Consider the following 23,453-nt stretch of genomic DNA (forward strand, 5'->3'; position numbering starts at 1 on the left):
GTAACATGCATAGCTTTAGATGCTTTCACTCTTAACAACCAGCACAAACGTAGGAAACAAATGCACTTAAAACTTAGTTAGAAGTCAGACTTGATAAATAAAATGCCAGTGAAGCGATACATAGGACCAGGTTTTTGTCTTCTATTTTCATTCTTATGAGTTTATTGCTAGAGAAACAAATGAAAATATTCTTAGGTAGAAAATCTAACTTTCCAGTTTAAATAAAATTCATACTAATATGTGTAGAAAACTACCTTGAGCTGTTTAAGGTATTTATATACTCCAAAACGAAGTAATTATGTCCACAACCTTTTCTAGTGAAAAGGTTCATTTCACTTTATAAATAAGGAACATTTTTCTTTCTTTTTTTTTATTTGTGTTCCTAATCAGGCCAAATTTTTTTTTGTTTTTACCAAAAACTTTGGTCTTTGAAGGAGGAAAGCTTAATACACACTAGCAAAAAGTCCATGTTTAGTGGGTCCCAACTGTTCCAAACATTACTTTGAAAATTTTTGAGGTTCTGCTGACACCAGACTGTATAAAACCTGACATTTCTGTCCCTCTGTTACTGTCATTCAACAATCCCCACGGTGCATTTCATGCATTTTTACCATTGTGTTTATCCTGCTTGTTTTCTTTTGGAAATGACTGGATGAAACAAACCCAAGAAGTCTTTGGGGTTTTTTTCACCAAGATATTGTCATTTGCAGTTCTGGCTTTTTCAGATAAAGCAAAAACATCAGACAAAGTGTTAAAAAGTGTTCTGTTTTGGCAATGAGCAGGCTTCCTGGGATAAGCAAAAGCCTAAAAAGGACAAGGGGAAGGCAAAAGAGCAGGCAAGAGGTTTCTTGTTCTTGAACATGTGGCAGATAGAGATCTGCACGTACACACATCCATAGCTCATTTACAACCCTCAGAACACACCTCCAGTTCAGCCCTGAACTCTCAGAAGCAAACTCAGAGAAATGTGATCAATGAGGCAAGGGAGGGGAGACTTCTGTGAGTGGTGGGATGTAAAGCAAGTCACGTAACTTGGAGATGAGGTTTGGCTGGAATAAACATACAAAAAGTGCATGTCTGGGGCTCTGACTGCCTGGGAGAGGATGAATAACACTTGTTCAATATTGTGAGCAACACACAATATTGGCTACATCAGGTGGAGTGTGAGTCCTGGGCAAATGAGTATCATCTAGTGCTGGGGTTTCTGGTTATCCTGGATGTCAATCCTGGCTGTATTTTAGTAAAGGGAACCTCTAAGCTGATGAATATTTTTCTAGAAAACAGCCCTACCATGTTTATTGACACGGTGTGTCACATAGCTGCTGAACATGGAAGGGCACAGTCCAAATCCTGACCTCACTGATGAAAATCTGGGGTAAACTAACTAGGGAATGCCATAGAGTACAACTGAAAATTACATATTTTTTTCCTTGGGCTTGAAAAAACAAGAGAGTTCCATCTAGTGAGTCAGTCTCCCCCAACTGTTATTATTCCTATTTAAAAACAACCCCTCTGACATTTTGGTCAACATCTACGTGAGCTGAACTTTCAAAGGCATTGGGAAAACTGGGAATTTAAAACTTTCCTGTTCATAATATGGGAACCAAGCAGAAATCCCCACATGCTGCTTTGGTAAGTTTGTCTCTTACAGACTGAAGTTTAAACTTCAAAGGACCATAAAAAACTCATAGCCCCTATTTATCCTCCAGCCCATCCCAAGAATAAATCACGGGAATCATTGCTCTCAGTCAGGATACAGCTGCTTTTTCTCTCAAAAAACTTCTCCCAGCCTCCCAACAACTTGCCCAGCACTTGGCTGAATCTCCTCTGGCACAAAACCTGCTCCAGGACAGGCCAGCTCATCTTCAGTCAGCAGCACTGGTGAGGAGAGAGGAATGAGAAATGCCCACACATCTCACTGCTGCGGAGAAGAGCAGAGAAAGGGCTGAAGAGGATCTGTCCCTGCCACTTTCTCCCACTTCAAGCTGTTTTCCTTGAACCCCCATTCCCCACCAGATCCCTGCAGCTGCTGCTCACTCCTCTTTTCTTAGATTTTGGCTTATTTTTAAAGTTTTCTGCCATCGGCTCAAGTCCAGCAAACACCCCCAGCCCCCAACAATGACAAACATGGATATTGAGTGAACATCCAGCCAATTTTCTCAGGGCCTTGTTACTGAGGGCAGACTCTTCTGGCCTGAAAAAATGCTTTTTCAGGGATTGTCACAAGTCAGGTGTGTATTTAGCTAACTAGAATCAGGTGTATTGGGATTTAAATGCCTTTCCTAAATATTGCTATTTAGGAAATGCCATTAAAAATTCAAAAGCATAGGCCATATCTTAATATAAATTAAAATTTTTTATCCGTATCTCCTTAGGCAAAAAGAATTATTTTTGGTTTTGTGAAGCTCAACAAATTACAGGAGGGATCCTGCCCTGAGGTACAGATCTGCTGATCCTCATGAAACCAAGGTCTGACTCAGACAGCATTTGGCTTGCAGACAAATATATTCAAGCAAAAATAAGAACTTCCTGCATTTGAACACAGTGCATCATTTTATCATCTCTTTTCCCACCCTACATGTTTCAAGGAGGAATCACATGCCAGTTCTGTTCGTGTCTTTTTAATGTCTTTCCAAGTTCTCTATCACAGACCATTGTCTTTTGTGTTTTCCTGCTGCTGTGCCTTGGATGCACATCAGATCAGGAGATGTTCCCTCAAGGACCCCCAAGCCCCACTCCCTGGGCCAGGAGAAGGGTAAAAGCAGGGAAATCCCCTTGGGTTTCTTATGGCAGCTGCAAAGTGCCAAGCAGCCTGCTTTGCCACAGCCATCTGGGACCATCTGATGCTCAGATCGCTCTAATTCCTGCTGCAGTGTGATCACCTCAGGAAGGATGTGCCTCCTCAGAGTCACCTTGTTAATCCCAGCTGCACAGGACAGAGACCAGAGGCAAGGAGGGAAAACTTCAGGGCTTTGGGATCCCTCAGACACGGCAATGCCAGCACTGGCTTCACCCAGCTGTACTAAGTGGTGCAGTCTTCAACCTGGTGTTCTGGCAAGTGTTTTAGCCTCTTTCCAATTATATATATAAAAAAAAAAAAAGCATGTAAATCTTGTGGCTTTCATCCATGGGTTGATCTGTGGGTAGTTTAGGGGATTTAAATAGAAGGGAATTCAAATATATCTGCTGACTTCTGTGTTGTGTGGATGATTAACTCTGAATCACAGATGTTATCAGGAGGGACAGGCTATGAAACCCAGGTAGCACTTTACTTTATTATTATTGGAAGTTGTGGTGGTGTTCCTTGTATTGCATCCAGATGCAGGGGATGGAGGGGTCAGAACTCATGCATGTACAACAAGAAAGTATTCACAGCCTTAAACTGTGAGATCCACTTTGAAATACTAATTATGCCTTCCTGAGCATTTATCAATCTGGGAATCAAGAGGAAAAGCTCATTTGGAACTAATCTGATGAAGAAACAATTTAGGAAATGTCTCTAAACTGGGCAAGACTGCAACAAGCACATTCTAGCCTTGTCTTGTTATCTTTGTTTTCCTCCAGACCTTATCACCGCTAAGGAATTTAATCGCAAAAATGACAAGTAGCTGAAAGTATGAATCAGACTGGCATTGAATAATAAGCCAGAGGAAAAAAAATCTACCTACACAACCTTGGCAAATACAAATATAATGAGTCCCCCAGAGTCTGAGTGCAGACTTGGGCTGTGTAAGTTTCCCTGCACTGAAATCTCCACCTTTGGATGGGATGCAGCCTCCTGGAGGTTTTATGTCACCCAAGGTCAAAAGAGTCCAGATTTTTTTAAAAAGTTTAGGCACAAGCTCATTTTGGGCTCTTGAATTTTCAAATTACTAAGATTGTTCACTGGTGAAGATGATAACAAGCCCCTGCACAGGTCTTCAGCCCGTGAAACAGAGAAGCTGGGCAGTGAACCTGTGCCCATCCCTGCACAAACACCACAGCAGGAGAAAGGCTGAACACATGCCTGAGCACTCACATGGGCATCTACCCTTTTGTTTGCTGTTGACAATAAATTCGACCCTCCCCTCCCTGATTTTTTTTTATAAGACTTTCATAAGGATCCAACTGCCTCACCAAGGTGCCAAAGAACACTGTACACCTCAGTGTACACCTTCAGGCACATTTCCCTGACCTCTCCCTGTCAAACCACAGCAGAGAGCCCTAACAAGGGAAAACCCTTCCCTCTGAGCCTTAGCAGACCATGTCCAAAGGTATTTCCCTGTTCTCATTAAAGCAAGGAATGCTTAATCTAACTGCCACTGCTTTCAGGCTGCCTCAACAACATGACTTATTACACTATACTTCAGATATGTGCTTTGAGGAGATATAATTCTTATCTGTAGATGTGCTGATAGCACAAGGAAGCCTGGCTGACTTACTGAACAGCCCTGTGCCTTTGATAATAGTATTTGCCTTTGCTTAGAAAATTTGCACAGGCACAAAGCCTGGGTCATTAAATTGAAGGATTAAATTTCTGCCTTTGATTACTGTATGAAGTGCCAATCTTTGTACTGTTCTCCAGCACCCAAAAGAAGGCATTTACTAGCAACCAAATAATGTTTTCCATCCTCTTCTGGATTAGCAGCCTCTCCTTCATCTTGTAACAAGCCTGATGTTCTCTATGGACCATTGTGCTTCAGGACAGTAATTTTGAGGAAAGCCCTTAACTAAGTCTTACAGAAAATTCTCAAATTTCTGTGAAGCAGAAAAAAAATACCAACACACCCACCCCCCAAAACAAAAATAACCCCAAAGACCCCTCAGCAAACATTGCCCCCCAAAAAAAACCAAAAATTTGAAGCTAAATCAACCAAGCAAACAAAAGGAAAGGGAAAATACAAACAGCTTGGAGAGGCTGAAGGTCATGGAAACCACTCCAACAAGAGACATGACCCATGGAGAAGAGATCTGAGGGTATATAAAGGTTTTGCACATTTCTGCTGCCCTGAAAGAAACCCTCAGCAGGTCTGGACTGGTTCTGGAGCACACTTTATTCCTAGGCATTAAAATTCCAGCCTGTGCTCTCCTGTTCACCTGCCAGAACATTCAGAGTTACTTGCCCTGCACTATCCCATTCCAGAAGCATCAATACCCATCCTCCTGCTCATCCTCACAGGGAAACTCCCAGGCATTAAACAGACACTTCTTATCTACAGCTTAATCAGGCATTTCTGCTGAGCCTGCAATGTTCCCCAGCAGCCTGGAAACACAACCTGTGGGTCTCCACCACGGCTTTATGTTTGCCCATCAGTCAGTGAGAAACACAGATTCCCCTGACAGATGCAAACCAGTCCATCTCTCCCTGGGAGCGAGGCTGGCAGGCGTGGAGCAGCCTCTGCAGCACATGGCAGCATGTGGGGACATGGCAATTCTGTCTGCTGCAGCCACCTAGTTTGATGGAAGCAAAGAAACTGAGGGATTGCTCTAAACTTGGTTTGAATCAGGGGGAGGAAGGCACAAGTGCTGCAGCAAGACAGAAAGAAAGGGCACAGCACAAAGATAAAGATGTGCTGGGTGGCTGTGCTGTGACTGGTGTCCTCCTGAGCTGGGCAAACCCACCCGAGCGGAGCCTCTGAGCTCACGGGACAGGACTCACAGCTCCCAGCACTGCCAGCTTCAGCTGAGTCATGTGAATTCATCCCAGGCAGCTCCTGCCCACCCCAGGAATCTGGGTGTTCCTGCCTTCCAACAGATGTCTGGACTGGCACAAGGTCTGCTGGGTCTTTCTACAGTGCCTCAGAGGCAGGGAAAGCGTTAACCATGCGAGTATTCAACATTAATGCTATCCAAATCCTGGTACACATCTCCCTGTCACATTCTTTATTTCCCCTCTGACCTTCCTTTAGCCAGCCCAGTGCAGACCACGGGAAGCTGAGGGCAGCCTGCAAAGGCAGCATCCCGGATATAGCCATCCATCAGCTTACTGTGACAGCACTGAAAACACTTCAGCTCTTCACTCAGCTTATTTCTGAAAGCATTAACCCTATAAGATTGCCATTAAAGTTCATCCAAACGTAATTTGGTTTGCATCTCGTGCTTGGCACGGATATTACTATTCTAAAAGATCATTTTTTGGAGGTTATGTAGTATTTTGAATTTTAAAAGAACAGATAAAACACAAAGCCATGTGAGACAGGTAAAAGTCTGTTTTTCTATCTCTGATTACTCTGGGCTCCACAATCTGAGATTTCTTTCATTCCAGAAATCATTGGAATACAATGCTTAGGAGAGGTCATACATGAAATTGCTTAGGCAGGCACTTACTTTCCTTCAAACTCCTAAAACCTAAAACTCCTAAAACCTAAAACTCCTGAATTGCTCCACCCTTCCATGGGAATCTTATTTCTCCACGTTTTTCCATGCAGTCTGGAGATTTCACTCTTGCATCAGCCTTAAGTCTCACAATAGTGAGCATCCAGCATACTTGAGGTTTAGACAGAGCAGCCACATAATTCACTCCAAATTATTTCTTAGCAAGATGATCTAAACAAAATGAAGTAAAATTGTGATTTCCCCTTGTTACAGTAGATTTATTTCTTGCTTATGATTCTTCCAAACAGATACCTTGCCAACTGTTTCTGGATCAGAAAACTCTACAAACCTTTGCCCAGTTCAAATAACTGGTTTCGTACAAGACAAAAGGAACCACAACCACATTGTGGTTTTCAATAGTAAAATGTAGTTAAATAGATGCTTGAACAAGAGCTAAAGTTAAAGCTGAACTTTACCAAAGCCCTGGTGCTGCCTTCAAATTTAGATTCATGCCTGAAGATTGTGGGTCAAAGCTTTGGCAAGTGTGAGCTGGCCATCAGTGGCTTGGTAGAAGATTTAGCTCTGCAATTGTAAGGAGAGATCTCACCATTTAAGACAGATAATAATTGCAAAACTCAGATGGTCCATGAGCAACTAGTAGGTTTTCCTCTCCCTTAAAGTGTACAAAGATATATTAATACAGATATATAAAACAGTGGTTTAAATCTGGTAATTCCCCTGTCACAGGAGTGTCCAAACCCTCATCATGCACCTACTCAGTCATGGTCCTACAGCGACCACATCTTTAAAGCAGGAGCCCCAGGTGTGTGTCACCCCCTGGAACAGGAAGTATGAAGAGGAAACACTTCCCTTCTCAGCTGCATTCCCATGGCCCTTCATAATGGGGTCCAAGGACAAGATCTTTAGATTTTTTCAGCTTCAGAGTTCAGGGGAACTAAATAGAGCTCAAGCTTTGGCCAAAACTATCCTACCCAAACCCACAGCAGGGACACTCTGCTGGAGGAGCAGTGGATGGGTGTGGGGTTTGGTGGATGATACTGGAGGGACTTGGGTGCCCTCCAGATTTACCAGCAGAACATGCTGCTTCACATCCCCAGTGCCTTTGCCTTCTTTCATGCCAACTATCTCAATCCTGCTTTGGAAACCTGAGCCTCTGCTGTGTGTAATCAGGTCAAGTTTCACTTGCAAACCTCTGTTTTTTTACCACAGTGTGATTTTAACAATAACTGAGGACTCAGACAAACTGCAGAAGCCAAGGTGATGCCCAGGCTTTCTTGTGGTGCTCATGCCTTGCAGCATCTCCTCTGTGCAATGCCTACCCCTGATGAGCTGGCTGGGCTGCAGGACTCTCTCCTAACAATGGAACCAGTGCAAAGCACAAGTAACCTCACTGAAGTAAGAATAGCACTAAAAGCCATAAATGAAATCAAGCAAAATGAAGAAGATTGCAAGGGGAAAAGCAGCATCTATAATGGATATACCCTGTCTTTATACAATGCTAAGAAAACATGGGAATAAATGCAGCAGAGCCTGCAATTTTGCTGTGCTGAGACCTAACATTTTAAAGCTTTAGTTAGAAAGACACAATAATTCCAGTGCTGTTTGGATTATAGAAGATGCAAAGTTTGGTGCACATTCTGATGTATTTCTGCACTTTATATATATGGGAGATAAATTATGTGTGCGGTGACTAGTACAAATAAATGAACCAGAGCCAGAGCTCTTCTGGAGGGATTTCAGGGACAGCAGGCCAGGACTTATTTGGATTCTATTTCAAAACTTTCTGGAAAGAGAAACTTCTCTGTACATCAAAAAAGCTGGAACAGAGTGAAAGCAGAAGCATCTCTTTGCATCAGTTAATGTTAACCTTTAAAACCTTGCTTCCACACTCTCAGAAATTGCCGAGACCTTCGAAAGGTCACTGATGAATATTTTGGGAAAATGATAAAGCTCCAGACCTTTGGAAAACAGAAGATTTTCTATCAGCATAGGGCAGTACCTGTTGAAGTTTCTGGGGTCCAGGATGACATCTTCAGGTGCTCTGCCATTCCACTGGAGGGTATAATCCTGCTCAAGCATGACAACAGGCTGGCACTGCTGGAACGCGGCTCCCGTCACGCAGCCGCACGGGATGGGAAGGGAATGCTGCTCTGCCAATGGACAAGGTCAGGTTCTTGGGGAATCTGGCCTGGATATAAAGCTGAGGGTGAAAGGAAAATGACAAACATATCCATTAAACCAGCCAGGCACAGCCGTAACATGTGCATTTGATCATCGTTGCCTGTAAATGGTTTTGGCCAATGAAGAGTTCAGAACATTTGGAAAGTCACTGAAACGTTTCCAGTTCAAATAAAAAGGTAAACCAGAAATAGCATCTGCAGCCATCCATGGGGACACCATGAAGTGAGATATGAGATGTACAGTGCCATAAAAATGTTCACTATTCAAAATCTTTGGGGAAAGGGGTAATCAAGGAAGCATCACAAAGTAACTCTTTTTTTATGAATTCAAATAACTGCGCTTTAAAAACAGGCTTATTCCATTGAAAATACAGAAAACTGAAATTATTTCAATGGGCTTTGGACTAGGTCCAGTTATCTAATAGAATCCACATCTTTGCTCTCAAGTAGCAGACTAGGCTGAAATTCTGGGGGCTAAAACCTGATGTCCTGACTATATGACCTTGAAGACTAAATCTAAGGCTTCAGCAAAGCTCTTCGTGCAGGAGATGCCTCTGACCTGTATCTCAACTCTCCAGACCAATTACAAAACCACACTCCAGCTGTGTGCTTTTTCTGCCCCACCATCACTCAAACAAAGGCAAATTTGTGTGGCAAACATTAGTTTTAAGGCTGAAGGCAGGATGCTCCCCTGCTTTCCACCATGTGAAGTTCCAGTGCAAAAGGAGGATGCAAAGCTAATCATACAAATCTGGCTCTGCACACAGGGCTGTTTCAGGCAGCTTGTCATGTTCCCTGAAGGGTTTCAGATGCACAAAGGACACATGAGGACATCTATAATCCTGCTGCCTTCATTCCCCTGCAGTGTAGAATAACGCTCTGCATCAAGAACTTAAAACATCCAACACAGAAATCCATGGTAGCTCAAAAATGTCTGAGCTTTTACATGAGCATCCATCCATCAAAATTATTTTTAAACTCAATTTGTGTCTTTGAGGTAGAACTAAATGGAAGCAGTAGTTTCTTATCAGATTTTAATTTTGCAAAGATACAAGTGCAGCCAAGTCTGGCAGAGAGGTTGAGACTCCCTCTATCAGGATATCTGCCTGTTAATGCAGGGCACTCACATCTCCAGATCTGCTTATCCTCCTCTTGTCTACACAAACTGAAAGCTCTGCAAAACCAGACTATCTCTCATTGGTTTGTATGTGGGCTTATTTTAGTTAGGGATTCTAGTGAGTTCAGCCCCTAGTTCCAGTTTCATGCTGAGAAGGATCTTGCAGTTGTGCCTCCTCCTGGTGTTGATTTTGAGCTCCTAAGCATCTCCAATAGATGGACCACATTTGCCTATCCCTCCTCTAACCCCTGGATCCAGCAGCCTCATGCTGAATGCTTAAATTAAACATTGAGTCTCATGCCAAAGGAACAGTCCAAAAGTGGTTGTGAAAGTTTCTTAGATATTCAGTCCACTCCTCCTTTCACACCATTACACTTCAGTGATGAGAAGCTATTCTGAGTGCTATCTGCAGATACTGGAAGATTAAAGTGGATCCCAGAATGACATTAACACAAACTTTTCCTGATGGCTGAAACTATTGATCAAATAATTCACTCCAAACCTCTGGACAATGACCTATTTGCTAATTCTTGATGGATCAAGAAAGACTAAATTATTTGTACAGTCTGATAAAAAAGTGGTTTTTGTCTATGAAACCTATTTTGTGTTCACATTCAAACCATGATTGGAAAGCCAATAACACAGAACACAATAACCCTCATTTCAATCTCACTTGGCCCCATCAGGATGGGGTGGTGCCAGGGTCAGAGCAGAGAATCCATCAGGTACATCCAGACCTGAAATCCCATCAGTGTACTAATTGTTGTCAATCCAAACAGCATTTTCTAATAAAAGCCAGCTGGAATGAGCACTTATATTGCACTTACTACAAAATGAAATGCACCAATGAAAAGCCAAGAAAGGAAGGAGATGCATTCAATGAGTCCCAAAGATTCCTAGATTACAGTAACCAAGAACAAAATATTCCTATGTGCTTTAAGCTATTTGTGTAAAGATTAATAAAAAAAAAGAGAGTGAGAATGAGAGATCTATGCATGGTTTAAGCTGCTTGTTATTACTAATGAGCTAAAAGAAGTGCTGGAATAGTTTACAGAATATTTCAGTAAGATGATGAGGAGAGGGGTCAGAGATTTGGTGGTAGCATTTTCCTCCAGGAGAACCAAGTCACAGGTCTGACATTAAGGATAATGATCAAAGCTGTTTGGAGAATGAAATGGTGATAACTAGAACAAGGAAAAATGCCACATATGCATTATAGAAACATTTGTAAAATTACTTGTAAATGATTTGCAGTCATTTTGTCTCCTGCAATGACAAACAGTGGCCACAGAGTGAATGCTCTCCAGAACTGCAAGACAGCAAGAATGTGGTTTTCAGTCCTATAGAAATACAATAGCATATCTGACAGATCTTTAAACATGTTTCTTACTGAAGGAGCTTACAGCCCTGATCTGGAAGTCCCAATCCTGTATGGAGAGACTGTTTTTCCCACGTGGAACATCATGGGAATGAAAAACTCATCCACTTTCTAGAATGAAATACCCATCTTACTTAGAACCACCTCCATAATTTTTGGTAACTTCTATCAAAATCTTAAAAAGAAAATGGGTCACAAAGAGACTTTAAAATAAGAGAAGTGGTGAGAGATTCATGTGGTAGGAGAAGAAGAGCTGGTTAAAATATCATAAAATGTGAGCCTTTTAATTGCTTGGGTGGTGTAATGGACATAGTTGTCATTTTAGCTGCTTGACACTTCATGCTGAAGAGATGTGTCAGATTCCCCCATGCTTACATGGCAATTTTCCCAAGTAGATTGTGAAACTGAGAAGATAAGTTCTTTACAATTCAGGAGGATCTGCTATTCAACTGGAGAGTGAGTATGAAGATAAGCAACATGCCAAGCATTGGAAATTACAATCTTGATTTCTGGGAAAAGGTTTTCTTGCTTTCTTGTTTCGTTACTGTTTCTTTTGTCTTGTCATGCTGTCAGCTGTCATGTTGGGGCAAAAAACCTTAAAAATCAAAAGATCAAAACATACCTTCTCCCTTTCTGGTTGACTGACTGTTAAAAAAAAAATGTTAATATCTTAGGGAAAAACACTTTCTTGATGAAATTTCCAAGCAGAGGCTTTCAAATTCTTGCTGAAAGAAAAAAATGTAGCTTTCTTTCTCTAAGACATGCTAGGATGTCACTGTCATCAGGAAAACTGCTTTGATTTTCAACTGGTGTACATCAGAGATCCAAACTGAGCCTCTTTATCCAAATACAGACATCATGAACTGAAAAGCATCTCACAGGCTGTTCCTTCTTCCCAGTCTGTGAGGCACTGATAATCCTCAAGCACCACAGATATCCTGGGACTGTCCAGTTTTCCTGTGGCTAGAAATCCACTGCTTGCTGCCTCCTGCATCTCTGGCTTGCTCTACATTTAAGAGCATCGGTGCCAAAGCCAACCACAGAGGCACTGAGTCCACAGAGCCGGCCGAGGATGTGAAACCCAGAGATGAAGAAGAACAATTGCAAACGTTCATTGCAAGAACAGAGTTAACAAAAGTGGAAGCCAACAATGGTGGTGAAAGAGTGACAAAGTGAACTGGTGTAAAACCAACAGCATTTCCTAGAGTATTTTAGAGATGCAAGGCATCGCTTTTTTTTAATTCAAAACTGACACTAATTTGGCTGTGTGGCACTCTCTCATGACTGTCTAACACATTTTTAAGCTTATAAAAGAAAACAGCACATACTGCCAAAAATTCTGCTTATTTTAATAAAGACTAATACCAAAAAAGAGAAGTTTCACAGCCTCCCCTGATGAGTTGCTGTGAAGTCTGCAGGCAAACAGAAAATGCACAGCTTCAGCTGCCCAGTGGGAACCAAGGCACCTGTCTTATAATTTATATAAAAATTGGAAAAGGTTTAGGAGTCTCATTTACATTGTAACAAGTACTGCAGGTGTCAAGGAGTCTCCAGTTCAGTGCCACTGGAAATCCCACACACCTGCATGGAGTCTCTCCCTACATTTTTCTTTCTTTATTGGCCTTTGCAACAGCTGATGGTTGATGGGACACCGAGGCCCTTGGTGCCCCAATGATGCAGTCTGAGTGACTCAGAGACTGCCAGAAGATGTGGTGCTCCTGTGATTTCCCTGTGAGTTTCCCTCTATTTAGTGTTCCTCCTCGAAGCCTTGCTTTATTTACATTACAACATGAGAGTTTCAGCTGGCATTAAAGAGCAAAGGGGTTGGTCTTGTTTGGACAACAACAACCCTGCAGACTCCAGGATCAAAAGGGCAGGACTAAAGGATCTGATAGTTCTTGCTTAGTGAATTTCATGATTTTTAAGGGTTTTTGCCCCAACATGACAGTCCCAGAACCATGAGGCATTATTCAGTGCTCCCTGCTGAAGGAAGCCCTTGGACACCACAGGGAGAAGGAGATTTGATGCTCCTTGGAGGCACTGAGGAGGAAGGGTCATGAACCAACCACAGAGGGTGGGAACATCAGCCTGGGCTGCCAGATTAAAGCACCCTCAGGAAAGCCCATCCCCAGGATTTTGGATCTAGAAATACTGCCAGAGGAATTGTTTTTCCCCAGGCATTTCTTTTCTTGGGTAAATTACATCCAGGAGAAGAGGAGCATGAAATGGGAATGAAAGAAACCAAGCAGAAAGGAATTAACTGTACTCTAGGCACTTAGCTCAGAAAGGATTTGCCTGCAATGTTAGCTGAAGGACTTGGATCTCAGTTTTCCACGCCAAGTAGCCCATCCCTAGACTGACTATCTTGGGCTCCATTCAGCACTAACATAGGAGTCACTATTTCCTTCAGCTGAAAGGATATTTTCACCTGCTTGCATTAGAGGAGAATACAAGTTCTTGTCTACCAGAGCTACATGAAAAGGAACAGAAAAACAGATTTTGTAATAAGGTTGTTAACATCAAAGCAAACCATCTTTCTCCACAACTGGATTCGCTCTTTTGGGCTTCTGATCTGAAGTATGACACCCAGAATTTAGCAGACAAACAAGTCATCACTTAGTCAGGGTGCTGAGAACCAGAGTGAGGCTGAAATATTCTAACAGAGGATATTTCTAATCCTCTTCAAATTAATCAAACCCTGCAGCACGAGACCAATTTCTTCTACCCTGCACATACATAAATTTCCCTCCCCAAAACCCATAAAGTGAAGCATTTAATATGACCTTTACTCATCCTGCTGGATGCTTATTAGTTGAAAAATGTTGGTAAGTAATGGATCCCAGAGAAGTAAATGTTTATGCTTGCCTAAACCTAGCCAAGGAAATTTTCTATGGTGGAAAAACTGTCTCACCATGTAGAGTGCCATAACCAGGAGGATATTAATAGAAATAAAAATATAAATGCCTACTTGTTTGCAACTCTGAATTTAACTGTTAGGTTGCCAGAGCAGAGACAATTATTTCTCTAGAGACACAGAGCCAAACTAAGTGTCCTTTTGCCAAGGACAAAGCCCTGTTTCAAAGGGACTATTTCATAGGAGCCCAATCCTGTTTCTGCCCAGGCAAAACACACCAGAGTTTTTAATTCCAGCATTTAGATACTTAAATAGCAACTCCTGCTCTCTGCTGTGCAACTAAAGCAAATGCATCCAAATTATTTCAGCTTAAGGAGACATGCATGCTCTGTGTTTGACTGTGACATTCACTGCTGGCAAGGTTTAAGGCCATCTCTTATCCTGTGATTTCTATATTGGAATAAGAAATAGCTGTGAGTTTGCATCTCAACCACCCATTTCACCATCCTGAACATAAGTGGGATGTACCAGAGAAGTAATGTCTTCCATTACTGGAATTTGGTTCACCAGAACAATCCACTGGAGCCCCATGATAGAGTGGACAAATGCCTGGAATAAGAAAACACCAAACTTTCTCCCAGCCAGATTTCAACTTATAGCAAAATGATACCAAATTTCTTGTTCACCCTTTGTGTGAGTAGTGCTGAGCAGCTTCCCTGCCTCCCCCCTCAGCAGAATATCTGGAGCAGGCTGGGCTGCCCCGTTACCTGTGAGTTTCCCAGGACAGATGGCCCCATTCCAGCAGGGAGCAGGGATGGGGCAGCAGGGAGTTGTCTGCTCTGCCCCTGAAGGTCTGTCCCTGTCACCCAGCCATCCACAGCATGGAAGATGGACATTTCCACTGTCATTGTTTCCAAACCACTGGCCCAGTCTGCCAAAAAACACTTTCAGTCCAACCTAGAGGAGAAAATAAGGTGAAAAATCACTGCTTAGCTCAAAGTAAGGATTTGCTTTGCAGTGTTTTGACAGTGATACAGATGGAACCAGGAGGCTGTATTGTGGGAGCAGAGCTTTGTTTTGCCTCTTCTATTTAGAAAAAAGGCCAGCCATGTTGGTTCTCCTTCTCATTTCTTAATCCCAGGAGATATTTCCACAAAAATGAGACTTTTGGTTCTTTGAAGTGCACCCACACCACCACGTGTTGCTTGAAATCACACAGCAATAAACTCAAAGGTGGCAAAAGAAGAGGATGACTGAAAGTGTAGGAAAATACTGGATGATTATGAAATTTACTGAGGAATATCACAGCTGTTAATAAAGAAAAAAAAAAACAACAAAAACTTAGCTATCTGGGGAATTTTCTCATATCTTTTCAATGTCCATTTTAAGTGGTTCTCTCAGTGCCATTTTTTTCTAATAGTTCTTCCTAAATCCCCATAAAACTTATAAAAGTTTTAAATTCTCAGAATTGGCTCTCATGCACATTCTAATATATCCCACGATCTATTTTTTTTGGGGGGGAAAGAGAAATAACAGGAAGAAGCATTATCCTCATTGTGCATAGCTCTGCTCTCAAGATTTTCTCAGTAGCTAAGTAAAAATATCTGTCCTGATATGAAAATACATCAAAACAAGGAAACAGCAGATGTTCAGCAAAAATAAGCATGGAATATTTTAATGTCTGCAGATGAAATTATTACAGGGTGTGAAGATTAAGTTCCGAAGTAATCAAGAAAATAATTACTCCAGGTCAAGCACTCTGAATGAATCTGGCAGCAGCGTGTATAAAAGCAGACAGCATAAATAACAACAGGATCCTGGTGACCCAAAGAACTGTAATTTGTTCCATTTAGCCCAACTAATTTTAATTGGACTGTGCACATGAATAAGAATTAGGGTCAGCAGGATTAGGCTGAAAGTTTATTTAGGGCTTTAAAGACTTTATTTTAACAACAATAAACAGAACTGCTTAGGAGAATAGGAGGGTTATTGTGACTCTGAGTTGGATGGGAAGTCCATTGCCTCAAAAAACCCAAATGCTGCAGCAACAACTACTTGCAGAATAAAAGTCTTTATTCCTTTAAAATGAAATTAAAGCCTAGAACCATTTTCTGCCACCTTCTTGTCTAAGTATGAATTTCATAAACAGATACTTGAAGCAGTCTCCTTTAAAGGAGGCTCAAATACTTGGATATTTAAGGTGCTTTTCTGAGTTTTTTAAATCTTTTTTTGCTGCACCACGGGAAGTTTTTCCCCAAAGGGCTACGTGGCCTTGGCCGAGGAGGATTCCAAAAGCTGAGGTTTTTTAACTGGAGTTTTAATTTATAAAAAATGAGATATTAAAAAAATGTAAACACTGTGCACAGTGCTCAAACCTCCATTACAAATACTTTGTGATGGCACTTCTGGAGCTGCATATGAAAACAGGCACTTCACTGGGGAGGAGAACAAAGTCAGCTCCACTTCAAACCAAAGGGAGGCACAGCCAGTTCATCTTACATCAGATCAACACTGTCAGTGTTTCCATCCAGCAGCAGACAGTTTTGGTGCTAATTTTATTCTTATCTCTAACATTCTCCTCTAAAAATTCTGAAAGTCAGAATTAAAGTGGGAATGTTAATGAGCAGTGTCACTTCTTGTACAAGCCTCAAGGTGACCTTACTTTGGTACACTGTGGGACAGGAGTGCAACTGAGTTTGCAATTACAGCTGTGGCAGTGTATGCTATTTTCTAAGTGAACACACAGGAACAAAGACTCTGCTCCTCAGGTTTGTTCACATGGAGCCAGGAATGAGCTAGAAGAAGGTGCAGAGACAGGTCATGTCTGGATACCACACTATTATTCAGACACCTAATTGTCACTAGGTGTGGACTGCCTCTGAGTGAGACATAAAGGTTACTTGAGTTACCTGTCTGAAGCCTGACAGAATTCTGTTTGTAATCTCTTAAGAATGTGCTAACTCAACCTGTCCAAAGGCAGCACACCTAACACACCTGCAGGGAACCCTGACAACTGCACTTTCCATATTAAAAAAATAATAAGGTGATGAAATCATTGCAATAATTAGTAACTTCTCGTAACATTCAAGTTACAAGCACGAGCTGCCAACAAAAGACATCTCACTGTATCGCTGTTACTGTTCTAATAAAATCATTTTCATCCAGTGGGAATCTTTCTCTCTTTTACCACCCAAGGTCTCTGTCCCCATGGCTTTTCCTCTGCTGGAGTGATGCAAACCCTCACCCTGCCACATTCCCTCTGGTCAGGAGTCTCTTTGGGGTTGTGACTGGCTTTTTTTCTGCTATTTCAGGAAATAACAGACTTCAACTCTCTGTCTGCTTTTCTTTTTCCCATCATGAGCTGTTTGCAAATGTGTGCTTTGACGCAGAAACCCAGCACTAAAACAACACAGGCTAAACATAGCAAAGTCAACGTTAGGAAGGGCCCATCTCTGAGCTAGGCTGGACTGCAAGCCCAGGGGAGCTGCTAGTCCATAGCCAGGGGTCAGTTCTGGCCCCTGTGAGCTCTTCTGGGGACCACAAACCCACCCCACACAGACCACTGGGATTTCTTTGGCAGAAGCAATTCCTGAGATGTGCTGGAGCTGGCACAGGTAGGAGTGGGATGGGATGGGATCCTCCCCCAGCTGCAGGGACAAAATGTCCAGAGGGACTTTTAGCAGTGGATGTGAGCTGGGACAGTTTGGGAGCCTCCTGCACCTGTTGCAGGTGGCCTTGCTCCTGCTCCTCCCCTCTCTCTGTGCCTCAGAGGGACAGAGGGGGGAATGGGTGGCTGTTTTATGACTAAAAAGAGATATGTCAGGTCTGCTTAGGAAGTGATGCACCAGGGTCTGGACTTGGTTCTGGGCTGGGGCATTGCTCTGAGCTCTCCAGGTCCTGCTGACTGACAGAGATCCAGGAGACCACAGCCATCAGTCCTCCCTCAGCTGGGTACAGCCAACTACTGCTTCCACTGCTTTGAAATAACTCTTTAAAAGCACCCTTCTCAAAACAAACAAACAAGCCCAGCAATATTGCAATGGGTAAATGCATAGATAATATGTGAGATTCAGTTTTGTCAGTGGAAAAGACAACTGGAATCCCTTGTGTGGAGTGCAATGTTTAGGTCTTCTGTTCTGCTTCACCGTTAGTTTTATGCTGGAATTAAACAAGACCTGACTGGCTTTATTATTTTGTTGTATAAGCAATCTGCTGATTAGTCTGATTAATTATACAATTATCCTTCAGCATGACTAATAGTTTTGTCATCACTGTGTAACTTGCAGTAATTTCTTCTTAAAGAACAACAGTAAAATGATTGTACTTTAGGGAATTAGTACTTAGCCATCCTTTAAAAACTAATAAAATGAAGCCTGGAGATGGAAAATTAATTTAAATGGTTGACAGGCTCTATCTTAACTAGGCAAAGATATATTACCCCATATAGCAATGAGCAACAACAAAAAATAAACTATCTGTGGTCCTACAAGTATAAAATCAGATGTAGCACATCTGGGTTCAATCCAGATAAAATAGAATCAAAGTGAAAGTTGCTGGGATGCAGGTGCTTACAAACATACATGGTTTCTAAACTGGCAAAGTACCAGCTTCAGAAGTTGATATTTTCTTGGAAATATACAAATAATAAATAATTATTGAGATCATGTCATTAGGGTTTGTTTGGGTTAGGGTTTTGGGGTTTTTTTTTGTAATATCCTTACATTACACTGGTTTAATTTGCTCTGCAGAACTATTTAGGAAATCTTCTGACCACTTTTTCTTTGAAAACCTTAGATCCTAAAGGTTTTGCAGTACTGAACTGCCTCTCAAATAGATAATTCTGCATATTTAGCAGGCTCATTGGCCTCAAATGTTGTGGCTGTATTAAAGAGTTTCATTTTCAGCCATTCAAGGTTTAATCAACCCTTTGCCAATGTGCATAGATATCACCTGTCTGAAGACATTCTAGTAGATGGTCCTACAGCCATTACTGGAGGAAATTTTCCAGTCTTTTCCACTCCACTGATCAAATGCTTTTTCTCTAAGCTCCCTTCCCCAGTTCCATATTGATTTTCTTGTTAATGTTCCCCATGACCATCTTATAACCATTTCCTCAAGGGAACACATGAAGAAGGTAGAGAAAATTACCCCTTATTCTTGTTCCAAAGGTCCATAAAGCATCTAAGGCAATTAAGATCTCCTCAGCAAAATGCACAGAGACCATGTTTTTTACTTAGAATAGCAGTCAAGTGACTGCAATCAACATCCTCCTTTCATGAAATACCCCCTGGTTGTTGGTCTAAAGTGTACCAGAGAGGGGACAGATAAACTCTGTGCTTGCCAGAGGGAGTGATATTGGTCAATCTCAGAGCAATGGAAATTTTCCTCAAAATAAAGCCAAACCTCAAGTCAAAGTTACTACAGTTCATGGACATCCTAACAACTATAGACCTTGTTTGAAAAAAGCTAAGGAGAGGTCACAATTCCTGGGAGAGAGCCAGGTGGAATCCATCATTTCCCAGGCCAAGTGTCCAGAGTCATGATCTCTGCAGGAATCCAGGACAAGACTGGAATTGCTCAGCATTCTACAGCTTCTGCCAAGGCAGAGATACAGAGCCCCATTCTGTTGTTACAGTTCAAGGGAAGTCCCTGTTGTGCTCAACAGGAATTTCACAGCTGATCTCAGAAACTGGGTCATGGCTTTGCTTCTCAGTGCATTTGCTATTTCTGCAGAATTGCTTTGCATCTTACTGGCTCCTGACATCTCGTGTGTGACCCTCTCAGCCTCTGAGGCCAGGTCCTGACCAGGTCCTCAGCAGCTGGCAATGCAGCACCACCTTAGAGTTGTGTTCTGGGTGTTGTAAAGGTGAAACCTTTCTCCAATGCAGATTTCTTTATGTATGCCTGCCCTGGCATAAGATATCATCACATTTTACTTGCTTATAACCTTCATTACTAAGAAGAAAAGGATTTAAAAATAAATTGATGGCATGCACCAATGTAGCACACACCTCTGCTTGGAAATTCTGCTCTAGAATAGATCTCCCACTGCTGCTAAAAACTCCAAAACCTTCCACCTCTAGCAGCAAACATTTCTGCTTCTCTCACTTACACTTTTCTCCATCAGGATCTGTGACACATTGCTCTAGGGGCTGATCTGCCAAGGGCTTTTCCTGAAGAACCTGATGGCACTTGAGTATCTGTCACCAGTCAGGGTGAACTTCCTGAAAGTGCATCTTGCCATCCTGGCAGACCCATCATAAATCTGGAATGCACAGATAGGGAATGTCATAGGAGATTTAAACACAAACACAGTCCTGTGTAAAAAGCTTGGGAAAACTCCATGTCTTCTGACAGCATAGAAAGGTATCAACAAGTAGCCAGACCACCTTTTCTTTCCCAAAAATGGGATCTGAAAACTCAACATATGTGAAAGATGAAATTCTGCTCAACATCCTCTGCAGGATGAGGCTCAAAAGCCAAAAACAATCCTCATAATCTGGCCTAAAACCTGTAAGCCTGGTTGAAGCAGTTCAGAGCCCCTGTCTCCAGCCACCCAGGAAATCACCACCACAAGAAGGACCCAAAGGACTGCGTGGAGCAGCACTGCCATCAGGGTCCCTGCTCAGGGCAGATGGGTTTCTCAGGAAAACATCAGCATGACTAAAAAGAATGGTAGCAGTCAGACTTCCTGAAGGCAAGTGTCTCCTTGGAATCAAGTACCAAAAGGACAGAAAGCAGATGCTTTGCCATGCTCCTCCCCAAGAGTACATTTCTTAACAACATGATTAAAGGAGTTTTTTTGCAGTTTCAATTTAAATAGCCACACCAATAATAACTGAGGATAGCACTGATTATCCTTGCTGTCCTACAGAGATCCCATTCCTGTTGTCACTTATGGTCAAGTCATGTACAGCCAGAGCTGTGTGCATCACATGTCTAATTACTACTGCTTATTACTTAATATTTTATACCTCACAGAAGGTTTAATAATTGTTAAGCCTCACCAAAAACATATCTTGAAATAGAGTTTAGGCTTAGGGCAGCACAATTTACAGTGAGGATGTGCGTAGGCACTGTGGTTGCTAGAGAGGAGGCTGTGCTGCTGAAAACAGAAAATAACACATAGTTATCAAAAAATAAAAAAGATGCTACCATGAAAACTGGTTTCCCTTTTTCAAACTGGCTATAGTGTTTGCCCAGCTATGCCCACAGGAGGGAGGGTGTCGTGGTGTGTGGGAGCTGCACCCTCACCTTGATGCTGCCCCACTGAAGCACCACACAAAAGCCATTTGGCCTAAGTCAGAGTCTCTAATCCATTCTCCACTGACTAATAAACTAAGGAGAAAACTAAATCAAGCACATTCAGTCAAGAATGCTCTCAAGCTGTTGGCCTGAAGAGAAAGTTTACTTGGATGCTTATTATTTCTGGCCTGAACAATAATTTAAGCACCTGGTATAAATTACTCATTGGTAGCCACATTAATTCCTGGGGCTTTTCTTCTACCTTAAGCTAATGCCAAGAAGAAATGGCAGAAGAATAACTCACTTGTTTCTGGGCAGTGTTCTGTGTTCTCCATTTGCCCCTTTTCCCCAGTAGCTGTTTTGGCCTCTCTGGGAGCCAAAGTTGCTGCTTTCTCCAACAAAAAATAGAGTGTGTAACCTCCAGGCTGGAGCCGTCATCTGTCGGGAAAGTCCCATCACTGCAAGCAAAGAAACACAGGTAAATATGGAGCACAGCTCAGCAATTAATTAACACTTTTAATCTCACCACAGACACAGTAGAATTTGTGCCTTTAATTTGGAAAAAGGTGCATGCACTGCTATAACAGCCTGCTCTAAGGTATGTTCAGAAACCGGCAGGTTAGTGACAAGGTAGCTTTGAGCATCAGGACCTCCCGTTCAGCAGGAAATATTCAGCACTTATGATGCATTCCCCAGGTGTGCTGAGGCAGAGAGAATGGGAAGACTTGATGTGGTCCAGAGGGGAAATGTGAGATTTTCTCCTGTGTTACACTAATTAGCAGGGGAGTGTCTCAGCTTCCATTCTTCACCATGTTACACTGGGGGAAAAAATGGGAAGGAGACCCATTTGAAGAAATTACCTTGCCAGAGTGAGTCCAATTCCATTGTCTAAAAACCTGGAACAGAGGAAATACAATGGTGTAAATGATGAGGAATGTCTGCAGTGAATTTGGGCTGCAGATCTATTCATGCCTGTTGTGGGGGGAAGGATATAACAGTAACCTACCCTGAGCTGCAGAAAATAATGTCACTACTCCTGGCCCAGGCCCCATGGTCATTATTTTTAAAAGCAATAAGACCATCAATCATGGCAGGAACTCATGGCTTTTCAGGATCAGCATCTTGAACCTGAAGGAAAAAATCTTAGTTAATGCAGCACAAAAGACACCGGAGTCAGCTTCAGACAGAGGTAGTAATGCCCAGCAGATTTTACTTTTGGCTTCCACTTATGGGCTTGGCGAGTCTAAAGAGGTGATATGCCCAGAATCAGTCAGGCTATTAGTCTGATTTCACCTTTGAGCTTTGGTGTAAAGCAGAAAACAAGAAACATTCATAAGGATGAAATTCTGGCCCAGGTGAAGAGAGCAGGTGATTTCTCATTAGACACCAATGGGCCCACAGCTACTCCTTAATCCAGGGTGATTTAGAGGCATAGAAAATATTTTTCCCAAGTCACTCAGATCCTTTTGTAGATGTCCTTACAGGGCCAATTGAGAATCTCTCAGTTGATGCTAGAAAATCAATTAGACACTTTCAAGAATCTCATTCAGCAAAGATAACAGAGTAATTGGAGCTGCTCTCCTTGCATGCACAGACCAAACCCCCATATGCTTCTGTGTCTGCTGAAAGAGAAGCTGCCAAAAGCAAAAAAAATTCTCCATGGGAACTGGGTGCATCTCATACTTACAGGCTATTTCTTGCCACACTGGCTGTTAATGGTAGATTTGTGCTGTGTTTGGGAAAAAAAAAATCACCTTTTTGGTTTTTCTGAGTCTACCCTCACCTCCCACTTCTCCCAGCTGGGATACAAAGGCACGTGTCTCCTTGGTGGCCAAGGGGGTGACCCTGGCAGGGAAGTGACACACAGTCATCCTTTCAGCCTTGTGGGAACACCATATTGACAGGGCGTGATGGAGGAGAGAAAAAGCCATGGCTTGATCAGGAGCAGCAGCTGATTTCTCTCAGCTTCCTCACACAGACCCACAGGGCTGAAGTGAGGGAGAAAATGGCCTTGGTGTACCTGCTTCCACCCTGTGAAAGGGAGCTCACACACTTCAAAGCAGCTGACAAAAACCTTAGAGGCTATTTATTTTCCTCAATAATCCCACACTAGTCTCAGCAGCCTCTTACATCACCTTTCAGATGTAAGTTCTTCTAAGCAATTAGTAATAAACGTTTGAGTTTACAAACCCACTAATGCACTAATGGGATCTGGATCCCCTTCCACATGCTTCACCGCTTAGTCCTCACAACCCCAAGTGCATGGGTGTCCTTTTTTGGCCAGCAATAACACAAACAATCCGGTGCATAGCTATGGAATAGTTGCCTATGCACATCAGAGAAATCTTGTGTTTTTTTCAGATG

The 23,453-nt window shown here is 42.3% G+C and overlaps 1 protein-coding gene and 1 pseudogene across 2 annotated transcripts in view; both read right to left on the reverse strand.

Annotated features, from left to right (window-relative positions):
• Positions 1-23,453, reverse strand: part of CEMIP (cell migration inducing hyaluronidase 1) — a 102,619-nt gene that overhangs the window by 69,020 nt on the left and 10,146 nt on the right. The window lies entirely within an intron of this gene.
• LOC107209125 overlaps positions 1-23,453 on the reverse strand; it is a 48,826-nt pseudogene that overhangs the window by 12,091 nt on the left and 13,282 nt on the right.

This window comes from Parus major, chromosome 10 (genome assembly GCF_001522545.3).
Source record: "Parus major isolate Abel chromosome 10, Parus_major1.1, whole genome shotgun sequence".
In the NCBI taxonomy this organism is placed as follows: Eukaryota; Metazoa; Chordata; class Aves; order Passeriformes; family Paridae; genus Parus; species Parus major.